This window comes from Cervus elaphus, chromosome 1 (assembly GCF_910594005.1).
Source record: "Cervus elaphus chromosome 1, mCerEla1.1, whole genome shotgun sequence".
NCBI classification, from domain to species: domain Eukaryota; kingdom Metazoa; phylum Chordata; class Mammalia; order Artiodactyla; family Cervidae; genus Cervus; species Cervus elaphus.
This window is the reverse complement of record NC_057815.1, coordinates 47333606-47349206: the sequence shown is the minus strand read 5'-3', so window position 1 is coordinate 47349206 and position 15601 is coordinate 47333606. Positions and strand designations below refer to the sequence as shown.

The following is a 15601-nucleotide window of genomic DNA, read 5'->3' as shown; positions in this document are numbered from 1 at the left end:
CTCCTGCATTGGCAGGTGAATTCTTTACCACTGAGCCACCTGTATTTATAAATTTAATGCACTGTCATTGAAATATTAAGTTTTTTTTAACCGGTCAAACTGATTCTAGACTTGATGTGGAAAATAAATATGTAAGAATATCCTTAAAACGTTTTAAGTGAAATTTAATGGGAGTGCAAACCTTAACAAGATACTAAATATACTCTAAAGTTACATTAATATAAATCATGTAATACTCATGCAAGGAATAGACAGATCTTGAAATAGAAAAATTTTTTGAGAACCACAAATGCAATTTGGTATATAATCAAGTTGGAATCACTAATACCCACTGATGTTTATGTAGAGAAAGAGATTATGGAATGGATGGCTCAGGGATGATAAGATAGCCATTTAGGGAAACGATTAAGATGAAACCATAACACTAGAATAATCTCCAAGTGAGTCAGAGATTTATATGTGAAACATGGGACTGTAAACTTATCAAAAGAAACCTGGGAAAGTTCTTTTATAATCCCAGTACAGAAAGTCCTTTCTAACTGTGATACAACACTAGAAGCCATAGAAGAAAATAGTGACAAACTCAATAACATCAAATAAAAAATCCAGCTATTAAAAATCATCATAAACAAAGTTAAAAAAAAACAACCTAGGGAAAATATTTACAACTTATATCTTAGACTAATAAACCAATAACAAAATTGACAAGATATGAACACACAGTTCTGCCAAAACAATGTATATATATTATTCTCAAATATGTGAAAAAATGCTTTACCTCAGTAATATTAAAAAAAAATACAAGTAAAAACTACAATGAGATACTATCTCCCCTCTCAAAGTTCAAACTTTTCACAACCCTGCTTTTGTGTTGGCAAGCACTCTCATATATCGCTGGCAGGGGTGGAAATTGCTACAGCTCTCTGTAAGGAAAGTAATGCCTCAAAAACTTCAAAAATAATAAATGTGTCTGTCTTTTGACCAACCAATTTCACTTGTAGGAATTCATCCTACTTAGTCATACAAAATTATATATGTATATAGTTACTCACTGCATCATTGCTTGTTGTATCAAAAGACTGGAAACCATTGAAATAAATATTAATAAGAGAATAGCTAAATAATTATGGTATATTTATCCAGTGGAATAGTATGAAGCCATAAACAACAGTGAGGGAGCCCTTAAAGCAAGTTGCCAGACAGTGTAAAACAGTCTACTGTTTATTGGAAAAACAAAAAAGAATATATAAATATAGATGGTAGTATACTGGAAGTTATACAAGTTGACTTTGGGGAGGAAAACTGGGTGTCTGGGACAGCAGTAGAAGGTAAAATCTTCAGAATATACACTTCTAACTTCTTGAATTTGAACCAAGTGGTTGTATTGACTATTTTTAAAAATTAGCAAATACAATTTTAAAAGATTTTACTGGATATGAAGAATGACAAGACAAACAAAAATTAACCGATGTGCCTATAATACATAAACGTCAGTGCACAAACAGACCCAGTATGTGCTCTTAGCCAGCAGACTGTGGAAGAAAGTGACTTCAGTGGCGTGATATGATGGAAAGAGCTTGGAATATTGAGCTGCCATTGCATAACTTCTAAAAACGTGATTCTCCTACAAGATAGGGTTGTGCTGATTATTAAATAAGATGTGTGTGTGTCAATTTTACACACTAAGTTCTGTACAAAACTATACAAATATGTAGTATCAGGATGGGGTTGTGTCATCCCAACCTGGCACTTCTTTCAAGTTCTATTTTGAGAGTCAGTTCTCTTAACTTCATCAGGGAAAGCGTTCTGGAAAAAATGACCTTGAATAGCAATATAAGGAGAGGAAGAGATGTCATGTGGTTGTCAGGAGGTGGGAGGTTATCCCAGACATAAGTGACAGTTTGGACAAAGGCTCAGAGAAAGGAAAGGGTGAGACCATCCCAGGAGACCACAAAACCGCCAGCCTCACAGGCTGACGGGAGATGAGAGCCGACAGGTCCTATGGGCACACGTTGCAGCATCATAATAACTCACCTATCCCAAGAAACATCAGGGTGACTCCCATCAGCTTTTCCCCCAAACGCCTCTAAAAACAGAAGGATGAAAATAACTCTCTAAATAGGCCACTACAATTGGGATACTTCTTTAAAATTGTGTTTTCTTCATAAATTTATGAAAATTTTATATTCTGTTTCATCACATTCCCAAGATTATTTTAATATTAAGAATATGGACTTCCTTGGTGGCTCAGTAGTTAAGACTTTGCCTTCCAGTGCAGTGGGTATGGGCTCGATCCCTGGTTGGGAACCTGGGATCCCACATGCCTAAGTGGCCAGAGAAACAAAGCATGAAACAGAAGCAATATTGTAACAAATTCAACAAAGACTTTAAATAAATAAAAGATAGGTCTTAAAAAAAAAAAAAAGCATCCTGCTTAAAAAGAAGAAGAATACCACCACCACCACCCCTGCCCGTAGGAAAAGATCTTTGGTAAAACTGATTTACACCAAGATGTTCCATGTTTATTCTATGGTTGAGTATCCTAGTCAAGAGGCTTGCGTATCCTAGTCTGAAAACACCATCCTATTAGCACTTTACTGTGATGAGTTTCTGTAGTCATGTATGGATATGTGAGAGTTGGACCATAAAGAAGGCTGAACACTGAAGAATTGATGTTTTTGAATTGTGGGGCTGGAGAAGATTCTTGAGGGTCCCTTGGACAGTAAGGAGATCAAACCAGTCAATCCTAAATGAAATCAACCCTGAATATTCATTGGAAGGACTGAGGCTGAAGCTGAAGCTCCAATACTTTGGTCACCTGATGAGAAGAGTCAACTCATTGGAAAAGACCCTGACACTGGGAAATACTGAGGGCAAGGGGAGAAGGGGGCGACAGAGATGAGATGGTTAGATAGCATCACTGACTCAATGGACATGAATTTGAGCAAACTCGGAAGACAGAGGACAGGAAGGGTGGCATGCTGCAGTCCATGGATTGCAAAGAGCTGGACATGACTGAGCAACTAAACAACAGTGATATGGTTCATGACACCTCAGGGATAAAGGCTACTGCACAGGAGCTTCCACACTTCACTGAGGTCCTCTTGGGCACTTAAGGAACCAGAACTTGGGGAGAAGGGCCAAGTAGAGGGCCTGCTATATGCAGAAATTCCACTCCAGCCTTCTCTGCAGGCCTTCCTCTTTGCAAACACTCCCACCACCCATGAGCCCCACCTGACGCCTTCTTGACCCTTGAAGGACTAACTGGTTTAGGGAGATTTATGACTACTTGATTTGGTCCAAAATTCCTCATTCTTTTGACTCCTTTAATTTCTCTGCTGCATCATTGGGTGTGGAAGTGGAGCCCTAGAAGGGGAAGAGGCAGGAGAGGGGGGCGGTGCTGGAGATTCAGAACAGAGATTTGTTTCCATGCGAGGGACAAGCGGTCTGAAACCTGTGACTTGGAGACCACCCAGACTCAATGCCTCCCACCTGCACAGAACCCCTTCTGCCATGCACATATTTCTGCTCTCTGAAGCCTCACTCCCTGGGGCAGAATTATTATTTGTTGATGATTAGGACCAGACTGCTGAACGCAGAAGGGACTCTGGTAAACTCAGGCTGCAGCCCTCCTAACTGGCTTGCGTGTTGTGCGTTTCTCTTCATTAGAAGCTGCATGTTTTGCCCAGAGCCTTGGTGACTAAATTAATGAGTGCCTCTTTGTGTCTCGAAGGGGAATTAGGGGTAAGCTGATGACTCTTCTTTGATCCCTTCTTCCCTCAGAGCTTGTTTTTATTACCATCAAAGGGACTGGTGGATTACAAAATAGTTCAGAAGAGCACATAAAATATCTTTTCCCATTTGTTTCAAAATGGTGGAGGCTGGGGAACCAGGCAAAAATGAAATAGGTAAAAAGGATTAACTGCTGCAGCTAACTGTTGAAATTAGGTATGAGGAATGTGAGAGATCTTCACACTATCCTATTTTTTTTTTAGGTTGGAAATTTTCTGTAAGAGATTTTTAAGAAATCCCTGCCCTTGTGGTGATTATATTGTCTTGCTCATTCTTTGCTTCATCCTTTGGTGGCTGGTCCAGGAACACAGGCTTCCCAGGTGGCTCAGTGGGAAAGGATCCACCTGCCAAGCAGGAAACAAGGATTCAGTTCTTGGGTTGGGAAGATCCCTTGGAGGAGGAAATGGCAACCCCCTCCAGTACTCTTGCCTGGGAAATCCCACAGACAGAGGAGGCTGGTGGGCTACAGTCCATGGGGTCACAAAGAGTCAGACACGACTTAGTGACTAAAGAACCACAAATCCCTGAGCACAGATTCCACTATTGAGTCTCTGCAGAGGGCTTCCTGGCAGGACTCTGACTTCACCTCTTGGCAGAACTCTTGCAAATCTGAGGAGAAGTTTCTCCTAGTAGGGAAGGAGGGAGGAAAGGGGGAAGGGAGAGGGAAGACCAAGACCCCTCACCTACAGGATCAGCACCCCTCAGGAGCAACTAAGACCAATTCTGAGCAGAGATGAGAGCTACTAACCCTTCACTTGACTAATGCCTGAGAACCAGAATCCAAAGTGAAATCTAAAAACGCAGACTTCCAGGCTCCATCCCCTTCACCTTGGGGTTGGAGAGGTAGGAATACATCATTTTAAAAGCTCCCCTCTGCTGCATCACCCAATGTGGGAATCTCTGCACCAGGCCAGCACTTAGCATCATGTTGGTGGGGCTGCAGTGTGAGCTGGAAGATTTTAGCTGTAACAGTTTGATGCAACCTGCTGCTCCACTGTGGACCCCTCTGTTACCTTACTGTTTGCCCTGATGGTGCCTGGAGATCTCAGTACTCCCTTACCCACCCTGTTTGTTCATTCATTTTCACTGTCTTTTAGCTGTCTTGTCCCAGTGGGCAGCTCTGGTTCTGCCTAGCGGCACTTTCCTGATGTAGGTAACTAGTAATCCAAATTCAAGCTGGAACACGTGACCATCCCACCAGGCGTCCTAAAAGTTCCTCAAACTCAGTGTATATGAGTTCATTGGGCTTTTCTTTCTCAACCAGCTTTCTCTCCTGGCTTCTGTGTTTCTAGCCTCAGAATCATAATTTTTCTTGTCTCCTAGGCTTGAAATCCACATTATGACTGCTTCTTTCCTTTCCTTTCCATCCTTCATGCTCTCTCTAATCAATCACAAATCATTACTCTTTACAAAAGTTTACATTCATGGGACTACCCTGGTAGTCCAGTGGTTACCCCTTACAACGCAGGGGGTGCTGGTTCAGCCCCTGGCTGGAGAGCTAAGATCCCACATGCCTTCTGGCCAAAACGCCAGAACATAAAACGGAAGCAATATTGCAACAAATTCAATAAAGATTATTTTTAAAAAATTATATTCACCATCTCTTCCTTCTGGGCACATGGCCTTTGTCCTAGCTCAGCCCCCTTTACCTCTCACCCGGAACACTGAATGCCCTAGAGGTGAGCTCTCCACCTCCAGGTGGTCCCAATGCCTTCTCCCACCTCCATCATCTCCAGTCCCACCTCCACCCTGTAAGGTGTTTGCAACAAAACCCGACCACTCTTCATAAAGACTTTGGTGTTCTCCAGATCATAAACCTTCAACAGCTTCTTTTCGCTTCCTGAATAAAGCTTACACATTTTCTCAGTGATCTGGCCCAACTCCACCCTTATCTACCCATGTTTCTTATGCTCCCATAAAGCATTATCGTTCATGGATCCTTCAGAATCGCTCCCATTCAGATACTCTGAGCCTCTGCGCTTGCCATTTCCTTCATCTGGACTTCCACCCACTTCTTTCTCATGTATGAAAATGTCACCCATCCTTCAAGGCCTGAACTCAAAAGTCACCTTCTCCATGAAGACTTCCATGATCACCAGCCAGATGGGAGACGCCATGCGTCTGACTCCCAAGATGAGTGCACTTTCCTTAGGACACTTTTCATGCCCTGTTCTTCCTGAGATTATTTGAGTATATGCCATGGCTTTTTTTTTTTTTTCACAAGACTATACATTTCCTGAGGGTGTATTTCTTCCCTCTTTTTCTTTTGAATTTATTTGTTTTTAATTGAAGGATAATTGTTTTACAATATTGTGTTGCTTTCTGCCATATATCAACATGAATCAGCCTCTTCCCTCTTTTTTAAAATATTCATTTAATTAATTTATTTATTTGGCTGCACCAGGTATTAGCTGCAGTGCAAAGGATCTTTGATCTTCATTGTGGCAGGATCTTTAGTTGTGTCATGTGGGATCTAGTTCCCCGACCAGTGATCTAGCGCAGGGCCCGCTGCATTGGGAGTGCGGAGTCTTAGCCATTGGACCACCAGGAAAGTCCCTCTCTACTCTTTTCATATCCTCCCTTTTGTCTAACCTAATGCTTCTGTTTTGTGGGGGTTTTGTTTGTTTGTTTGTTTGTTTTGGTTGCAAGGCCTGTGGGATCTTACCCCCGGACCAGGGATTGACCCTGCACTGAAAGGCAAAGTTTTAAGCACTGGACCGACAGGGAAGTCCTTCTAACCTAATGCTTTGCACAGAATAGTTGCTCAAAAACTCTAAGTATTGACAAAAGCAATTAATAATAGATTACATTGGAACAAAGAAGGTTGATTTTCAGGTGGTACGCTTATTATTACATATGTAATATTAGATGCTGGAATATTTCCATTCCATTGGTCAGTTTAAGCAGCTACCGCTCTGGGCCCCTAGTTGCCCCCCAGTTGCCCTGGATCCTCCTCCAAGAGTCCTTGAACCCCTTGGATAACTCCCCAACTAAAGAGAGGACACTCGACACATCAGAAGGTCTCCAGAGTTAGTTGGTGCCTCCATGGTAATCTTGAATATCATCCAGGGGTGGAGCAGCAGCATAATCAAACAGGGTTAATGAAACTGACATTTAAACAGGGTACTGTTCTCATCTGGGCACAGAAAGAACTAGAAATATAGACATAGTTCCTGCACAGCTTACAATAGTAATGTTCTAGTGCAGATGGAGGGCATATTAATGTTTGTGCCATGGCTAGTGAGGCGCAGGTGAGTATTACTGTTAGTTATAACACCAACCAGATTTACCAAAACACTTTTACTAACCTAAATTAATTTTCACCAGAACTCTTGGAAGCAACTGGTATTACTGGTATTACTTCATTTTACAAGTGGACTGATAGTCCCAGAGGACCAGATAGATACCACTGTGGCCAGGTTCCTACAATCAGAATACATGCTCTCTGAGTGCATGGGATTCTCCACTGTTTTATGTTGCTTCAGCATCAGGCAGCAATGATGCTGCACCCTTGAGAGAGAGAAATAGAAAAGGAGAGAATGAGGGAGAGGAAGGAAGAGAGGGAGGGGGGAGGAAAGAGAGAGAAGGAGGGCAGGAAAGGAAAAAGAAAGAGGGAGGAAGGGGAGAGAGAGATGAGGGAGAAAGGAAGAGTAGGAAAGGAAAAAGAGTGAGAGAGAGAAACAAACATAAAAATTTCGTGGCCTTCCCAGGCCTTTCAGCCCCACACCACATCATAAAGCATATTAAAATATACTTGAGGGACCTCCCTGGTGGTCCAGTGGTTAGGACTATGCACCTCCTCTCCCAAGGACAAGGAGTTCGATTCCTGGTCAGGGAACTAAGATCCCATAAGCTGTGTGTATATGAACTCTTAACTTTTCTAACTACAATAATATTGCAGTATTTTTATAATTTCCCTTTTGATTTCTTGGTGATCACTGCACATATAATCAGGAATTCTGCCAATGATGAAAAACTGCAACTTGTTTTCAAATAGGTAAAAATCTTGTGATAATACATGTAACAATTAAAAGGCATCATACATCCCCATAGATTTAGTGAGGTACCTATTAATTTTATTTTCAGGGTCTTCTTTTCATATTGTAAAGCCGATAACATTTTTTAGATCTTCGGCATTTTTAGGTCTCCGGCATTAGCCTTGGGGCAAAGAGCCTTGGTTGAGTAGGTCACCCACTGTGAACTTAATGTTGACACTTGAAGTACCAGACATGCCATCCGCCACTCTCTCCCTAGGGCATCTTGGTCCATCTTCAGGGGCAGCAGAACTTTGCTTCCACAGTGGAGCCATTCCATCTCCCAGGGGCCTCTTGTGGAAACTCGCTCCCCACTCTGGATCTGGCAGCGCCAGCGGGACACCAGGAGGGAAGCTGTGCATCCAGAGGGCTTGAGGCTGGCGAGCTCCCTGACTCGCCAGTCCCTGGGCCCAGAGGGAGAGGCAGTGAGCACTGTTTACTTGGCCAACCTGAACACATTCCCAGCCCAGGCCGCAGTCAGAGATGACGCTGAGCAGGCCTCCTTTACTTTGGGGGTTGCTATGACAGCCAGGAATTCGCAAACCAAACCAGACCTAAAGAAGAATTCTGTCCTTGGCCCTAAAAGTTAGTAGTTCCACGTGGTTCTGCTTGTGGTTCCTGCTGTCCCCTTCAACACCTACCAGATGTAAGAATCTCTAAACGGAGGATTTGGAGACATCCTAACAGAAAGGCGATTTCCAGGCTGGCCAAAGCTGTGTTAGAAAGAATCTAGGTGTGATTGAAGAAACTTCTTGGCAAGAAATGTTGGAAAATATTACATGAGATCCCAGAGAAAACCTCATTATTCTCTCAAAAAAATCTTTTGTATTTGTTTAGTGTTCTGTGGTTTGCTAAGCACATTCACATAAATCATCTCATTGAATCTACACATCTGCCCAGTGAAGGAGTCAAAGTTGATATTATTATTATTTTCAACCAAAGACAGGAAATTGAGGCTCAGTAAAAACAAGGTCAAGCAGCTAACAAGCAGCAGATTTGAGATGTGAATATAAACTTTCTGACTCAGGATTTAGCTCTTTGAATTAGACTATGATGATCTCTGAAAGATAAACTAGGTCACGTTTGATATGGACAGCTTAGGAGCAGATTTTTTTTTTAAAATATTTATTTGGCTCAGTTGGGTCTTAATTGTGGCACTCAGGGTCTTTCATTGTGGTGCATGGGATTAGTTTCCCTGAAGCTTGTGGGATCTTTGTTCCCTGACCAGGAATCAAACCCTTGTCCCCTGCATTGAAAAGTGGGTTCTTAATCGCTGGACCACCAGGGAAGTCCCAGGAGCAGATTTTTTTTCCAAAGTAAGTGATGTTTTAGATTAGTGAATTTTTTAATTGTGGTAAAATACACATAACATAAAATTTATCAACTTAACCATTTTGAAATATATAGTTCAGTGGTGTTAAGTACACTCACATTGCTGTTTAACCATCAACCATCACCACCGTCCTTCTCTAGAATGCTTCATCTTGCAAAACTGAAACTCTGTATCTATCAACACAACTCCTCATTCCCCCTCTCTACCCTACCCCTGAATTCACCATTCTACTTTATGTCCCTATGACTGTGACTACTATACATACTTCATGTAAGTGGAGTCATTCAGCATTTATCCTTTGGTGACTAGTTCTTGTCACTCATTATAATGTCCTCAAGGTCTATCCACGTTATAGCGTGTGTCAGAATTTCCTTCCATTTTAAGGCTGAATAATATTCCATGTATGGATACGTCACGTTTTGTTTATTTATTCATCTATGGATAGACATTTGGGTGGTTTCCAACTTTTGGCTATTGTAAATGATGTTGCTATAAATATGGGTGTACAGACATCTTTTTGAGTCCCTACCTATAGTTCCTTTGAGTATACACCTAGAAGTGGAATTGCTGAGTCATATGGCAATTCTAGGTTTCATTTTTTGAGGTGTCGTCATATTGTTTCCCACAGTAGCTGTACATCCCCACCAGGTCCTCTCTCCACATCCTTACCAGCACTTGCTGTTTTCTTGGTTTTTTTTTTGATATGTCATCCCAGTGAGTGTGTGGGCTTCCCAGGTGGCTCAGTGAAGAATTTGCCTGCCAAGCAGGAGATGAGGGTTCAGCCTCTCGGTTGGGAAGAAGCCCTGGAGGAGGAAATGGCAACCCACTCCTGTATTCTTGCCTGGGAAACCCCATGGACAGAGGAGCCTGGCGGGCTGTGGTCCATGGGGTCACAAAGGGACACGGCTGAAGCGACTTAGCACGCACACTTGCTCCTGTCAGAGGGATGAGTTAGAGTGTTACCTTTAAAGAACTTTGGAGGGAATGCTCTGTGTAGGCTGGGCAGGCGCTGATTTTTCCACCTCTGTGGTGGATATATACAGGGCGTGGGCTAGGCAGCCAGTGTACAGGGTCTGTCAGCCCTGTCCTTGTGCTTGACACGTCCTCCGGGAAGTGAGAGGGGAGGGCCCCACCCTCCACCTTGAGTCCTTTGCCCCTTCTGTTTCTTCTGCATGCCGTGCTACGTCTGCTGTGGGTGCACATGAAACACTCCTGGGTTCATCAATTTTCTATTCCAGCTGAGAAACAGGGGGAACAGAGAAGAATGACCAGCTCTAATCAGGTCACGTCAGTTCCCACCATTTACACTCCTAATAATACTTCCCTCACCTTCATAAAAAACGTAAAAACTTACCATGTTCTAGCATTTGTATTGTCTTCAGATGAAAACCTGAGGCTCAGAGAGGTTAAATAACTTGTTCAAGATAACTAAGTAAGTGACAGTGCCAGGAAGGGCTCAGAGCTGGTCTCCTGATGTCACACTTCTTGCTCTGTCCACTGCGTCCAGGTCAGCGGTTTCAGGCCACAGCTATCCTGTACCTCACCCTGCTCCATGGGAACAGTATGGTCAGGGGAGATGCAAGACAACACAAGAGAGAGAGCTGAGTTTGTGTCACGAAGTTGTGCATGTGCTGTGGTCAGGAAGACGGGGGATGGTGATCGTCCCCGCCGGCCCCTCAGCCTGGCCACTGCAGACACCGGTCTTGTCACTGAGCAGCTGCAAACAGCTGCTCGTAGCTCCCAGCACCTCAGCCTTCAAACATAGGAGCTCCTCACAGGACACCAGTGGCGTACACAGGCTTTGGATATATTGTCCTCAGTTTTATTCGATGGCTTTGACAGCCTCATTCATTACTAGAAAAAAAAAATCCCAGCTCTTCCTGGGGCCCTGTCACACGTGTTTCTGCCAGCAGACACCACGCACTTTTCTGTGCTCATTCCTGACCTTTCAGGAGGAGGCAGAGCCACTCTGGGTGATCATCGTCCACACTGCTGGAAAGACAATGGGCTGGTCTCTAGGCAACCGGTCTCCAGCTTGGCTCTGCCTCCAACTTGAGTATGTCTCTGAGACAGCCCCCCCTCCCCGGACTGGGTCGCAGTTGACAAAGTGAGGAAGCTTGACCGAAAGGAACTCAGAAGACCCATCCAGCTTGATAGCAGAGACAGCAGCTGCGCAGAGGTGGAACGAATGTGGGCTCACGGCTGGAACACTTCCGTTAGGGCTGGATGAGCGGAAAGCACGGGAGAGCTCATGCAGCTGCCCCATCCCCAGCTAGGAAGATAGGAACGATTTCTGTCTTCTGGCTTGGCCATTTGTGCTCTCTGCCCTGTGTCTACATGTTACAGAGGAAAGCGTGCTGCTGGATTCTCTGGAAAATCACCTAGGTCTCTGTCCAGCTGCAAAATGAAGCCAGGCATGGGTCTCCTCACCTGCCCTGTTGATGACCAGAGCAGACCCGTAGGAGACGTGGCCAGAGCACTGAACTAGGCATCAGACTGAAGCCCTGGTCACTTCTGTGCCACCAGCTGGCCGTGTGGCGTTAGGCAGGTCCCTGATGCTCTCTGAGCTTGAGCTCTTTTCAGTGAAATAAGGATGTTAGATCAGATGCCTCTGCTCATCTTGGCTATCAAATGATCTGATATTTAGTGCTTAACCTCATTCCTCTCTCACAGACTTCCTTTGGACAGCTTGTCTTGAGGGTAGTTCTGAATATTATTAACCAAAGAAAACCTTCGGAATTTCATCTCATCACAGAGATGGGGAATGAGAAAGGGAGACAGCACAGAGATACTTTGACTACTCCTTTTGCTGTGTGTTTATAAGGCAGTCACTTCACATCACCCTGAGAGGGAAGAGATGCTCTTTGTCCCCTTCTTTGAGCAGTGACAGCAGCCCCTGCAGACCTGGTTTGTGATTAAGAGGGAACGTAGAGGAGCCCAGTGTGCTGGGCGCAGCGTGCCCTGTGCTGGGTGCTTTCTCTGTGCGTGTGTGTGCACTAGTCGCTCAGTCGTGTCTGACTCTTTGTGACCCCATGGACTGTAGCCCACCAGGCTCCTCTGTCCATGGGATTCTCCAGGCAAGAGTACTGGAGTGGGTTGCCATTCCTTTCTCCAGGGGATCTTCCCGACCCGAGGATCAAACCCAGGTCTCCTGCATTGCAGGCAGATGCTTTACCATCTGAACTACCAGGGAAGGCTGCTTTCTCTGCATAGTTTCATGTAATCATCTCAAAAGTCCTATGAGAACTCTTATAGATGACCCGAAGTTATAGAGGCCAAGGGAAGTTAAGAAACTTGCCCAAGTTAGACACAGTAAGGAGAGCTGCAGGAATTCAAAATCAACCTGTCTTCTTCCAAACTCTGAATTTCATCCCTGAGGGTATCACTTTAGCAGGAATTGAAAGTAGAATGTGGCGAGGAGCTGGGAAATCCCAGATCTAGCTGACCTCAGAGAAGAAGGTGGTGTGGAAAGCCAAGATTCCAACTTCTTAGGATCAGCAACTACATTAACCTTCTCTGTTTTTCATCTTGCTTCTTGACTCTTCTGAGAGCACCTAAAAACCCCACTGGGGTGGGGGCACAGACCTATGCCTCCAGGGTCCTGGTAGGTGTGGGGGAGGCAGGGGTCATTTCTTCCCTGACAAATGTGCTGCAGGAAACCCGACCCCCACCAAAACCCCAGCTTCTCAGCTGACCACACAGGTCAAAGCTGGGGGCTGTGGCCTCACAGGGTCGGGTAGAGCAGGGCACACTGTTCTCACCTCTTCCCACTCAGTGGGGAGAACAGCTGCCTCCTGTACCTCAGGAGGACCCCTCATTCCTTACCCTCCATCAGCACACAGGTCTCCTCAACACAGCCTCACAAAGGGCGGCCAGTCAAGACCCTGACAGCCACCTGGGGCCTCTTACCATCCAGCCATACAGAAAACCAGCGCCCTCAACAGCTGAGGCAAGAAGTGATGTCCTTGTGGGACAGGAAAAAATATATGAAGATAGCCTGTTTTAAGAGAAAAAGAAAATGAGACAAGAGATGGCTTTTTGTGGGGTTGTTGTTGTTTTTTACTGCAGAGAATGTAATTCTGTGAACTCAAATTTTAGTTGGAATGAATATTTACTGAGTCTCCTATGTGTTATATATTGTGTGAGACACCTTCATCAGAATCTCATTTCTTCCCCATTACAGCGTCAGGAAAAGAGAAAAAGGCTCTGTGACATCAAGTGACCTATTGAAAGCCACAGAGAACCCAAACTGTCTGCCTTGCAGTGCGCAGCTCCTTCCATTCATCATCTGGCAGCTGCATGGTCCTAAATGCCCTCAGAAATGTGTCTTCCTCTAAGAGAGCAGGGCCGGATGGATACTGTAATACAAAGGGATGAGAAGGCATGGCCCCTGGCTCCCAGGTGTCCTGCAAGAGGAGACATAGCACAGATCTCCTTCTCCTCCTGCTCAGGGCGGCTACCGTGATGTTTCCTACACCAGGTACAGGGCCCTGCCATCAGTTCCACACCCTTCAGCGTATTTCTCACTCTGGTTTGTGATTGCTTCTTTGTTGTCCATCTTCCTTAACCCACCATATGCTTCTGGAGGGTGAGGACAACTTTTGCTTTGTTCACCATTGACTTCCCAGTGCTTGGCACCTAGTAGGTACTTAACAAGGATTTACTGAATTATTGATTCAAACTAAAAATAGAAAAGTGGATGAACAGATGGATGAATGGATAGATGTGGTTTATCATTTTCTATGAGTTACGGTGTCTCAAGTTAAATTGATTTTTCCCTTCCTGACAAATTAACTTACTTGACTCCCTAGGAGCAATTATCATCAAAAGTCAGTGGGGTCTTTCCATCTTCTAACTTTAAATCCTGGCTCAATCATTTACTAACCATGGAATGAGATGCAACTGACTTAATCACTCAATTAGTGATTGGTATACTCATTTTAATATGTTATAGTGAGGCTTATTGATGACACATAATCCCTGGAATATACTAGAAGGTCTATAATTATAGCTTTAATCTTAGCATATATAACAACATAATAGATCACTTATCTGTCTCTTGTTTTGTACTCCCTCTCCCAGCCACAACGACCAATGGATATTTAATCTGGCTTATCTTTCTCCCAAATATCTTCTGTTTGTCTCACCACCCTCACCTCATCTCCCCATTTAACGCAGTAGGTTCTAACCAGTTTCTCTTCTTCAGATTTTTCTTCCATTGTTTCATGCACACCCTGCAGTGGCTATAGAATTCCTGTGGAGAAGAGATATGGTGGCTTTCTGGCTCCACTTGGAGTGGGGAGGGTAAGGGACTTGTCTTGAAGCTGTATGTGCATGTCACTTCACAAAATGTTGAGAAAATGTAATTGTTTATACTAAAGCATGGGGATAGAGAGCCTGATGGATAAGAAAGGATACTAAAGCTTTCCACCCTTGGCCAATCTATAGGATCACCGCTGGGCACTGCCAGTTTATACCTCTTAAAATATGGTTTCCATCAAAGTCATTTTTACTAAATTTTTTCCAGGATGCCTGGAGAAGGTGCAGAGCAAGTTCCAGAGTCCAGTTCTTTGCCTCACATTCAGGACTCCTCACAATTTTGCTGCAGGCTAATTGTTCCAAAGCATTTTGCACCACCAATTTTTCATTTCAGGGATTTCATACCATTCAATGCCACCTGAATATACCCCAGCTACTCCTAACTCCATGTTTTCATTCAGGAGTGCCCCTGCCCCTCAGTGGTCCTCCCCAGGTCCTCTCATCTAGTGAAATTCTCTCCATCCCCCAAGGCCTGGCTCAAGAAGTGTCCTCCCAGGGAACCTTCACAGCCACCCAAGCCCATAATGCTCCCTCCCTTCCTGGAATTCCCAGTGTTTCTTGTTGTCAGGATAATTTATTCCAGCACTTAACTACATAACTTTCGTGTTTGTGGTGGAAACATTTCGCATATTGATGCTTCCTCTCTCACTGGACTGGAGAGGTCCATTTAGGGTAAGGACTGCTGTGTACCTCTTCAGATCCCCATGGCACCCAGCCCGATCAGTGTGAACACAGCATAGGTAGGCTATGTGTTTCTGAGTTACGGAGCCATCTCGGGGCACTCTGCTCCCGGGCAACAGATAGGAGGCTTCAGATTCAGAAATAGTCATCTCCAGAGACCTGCAGACTCTCCTCAAGGAGAAGATGCCCAATATAGACTGGCTGTAAGACTTTAGACCTGGGTAAACTGAATGTTTATGACCCAATTTTAGCAAAACTCATAAGAAATTGGCATTTCCTATGCTTTGTTGTTGTTTAGTTGCTAAGTCATGTCCGACTCTTTACGACCCCAAGAACTGTAGCCCGCCAGGCTCCTCTGTCCATGGGATTCTCCAGGCAAGAATACTGTGGTGGGTTGCCATGGCCCCCTTCCTGACCCAGGGATTGAACGAACCCTCTTCTC

General features: G+C 44.3%; 1 long non-coding RNA gene across 4 annotated transcripts in view; it reads right to left on the bottom strand.

Moving 5' to 3' along the window:
* The window catches only part of LOC122693731, an 87466-nt gene that overhangs the window by 66996 nt on the left and 4869 nt on the right, over nucleotides 1-15601 (bottom strand). The gene's annotated exons all lie outside the window — the stretch shown is intronic.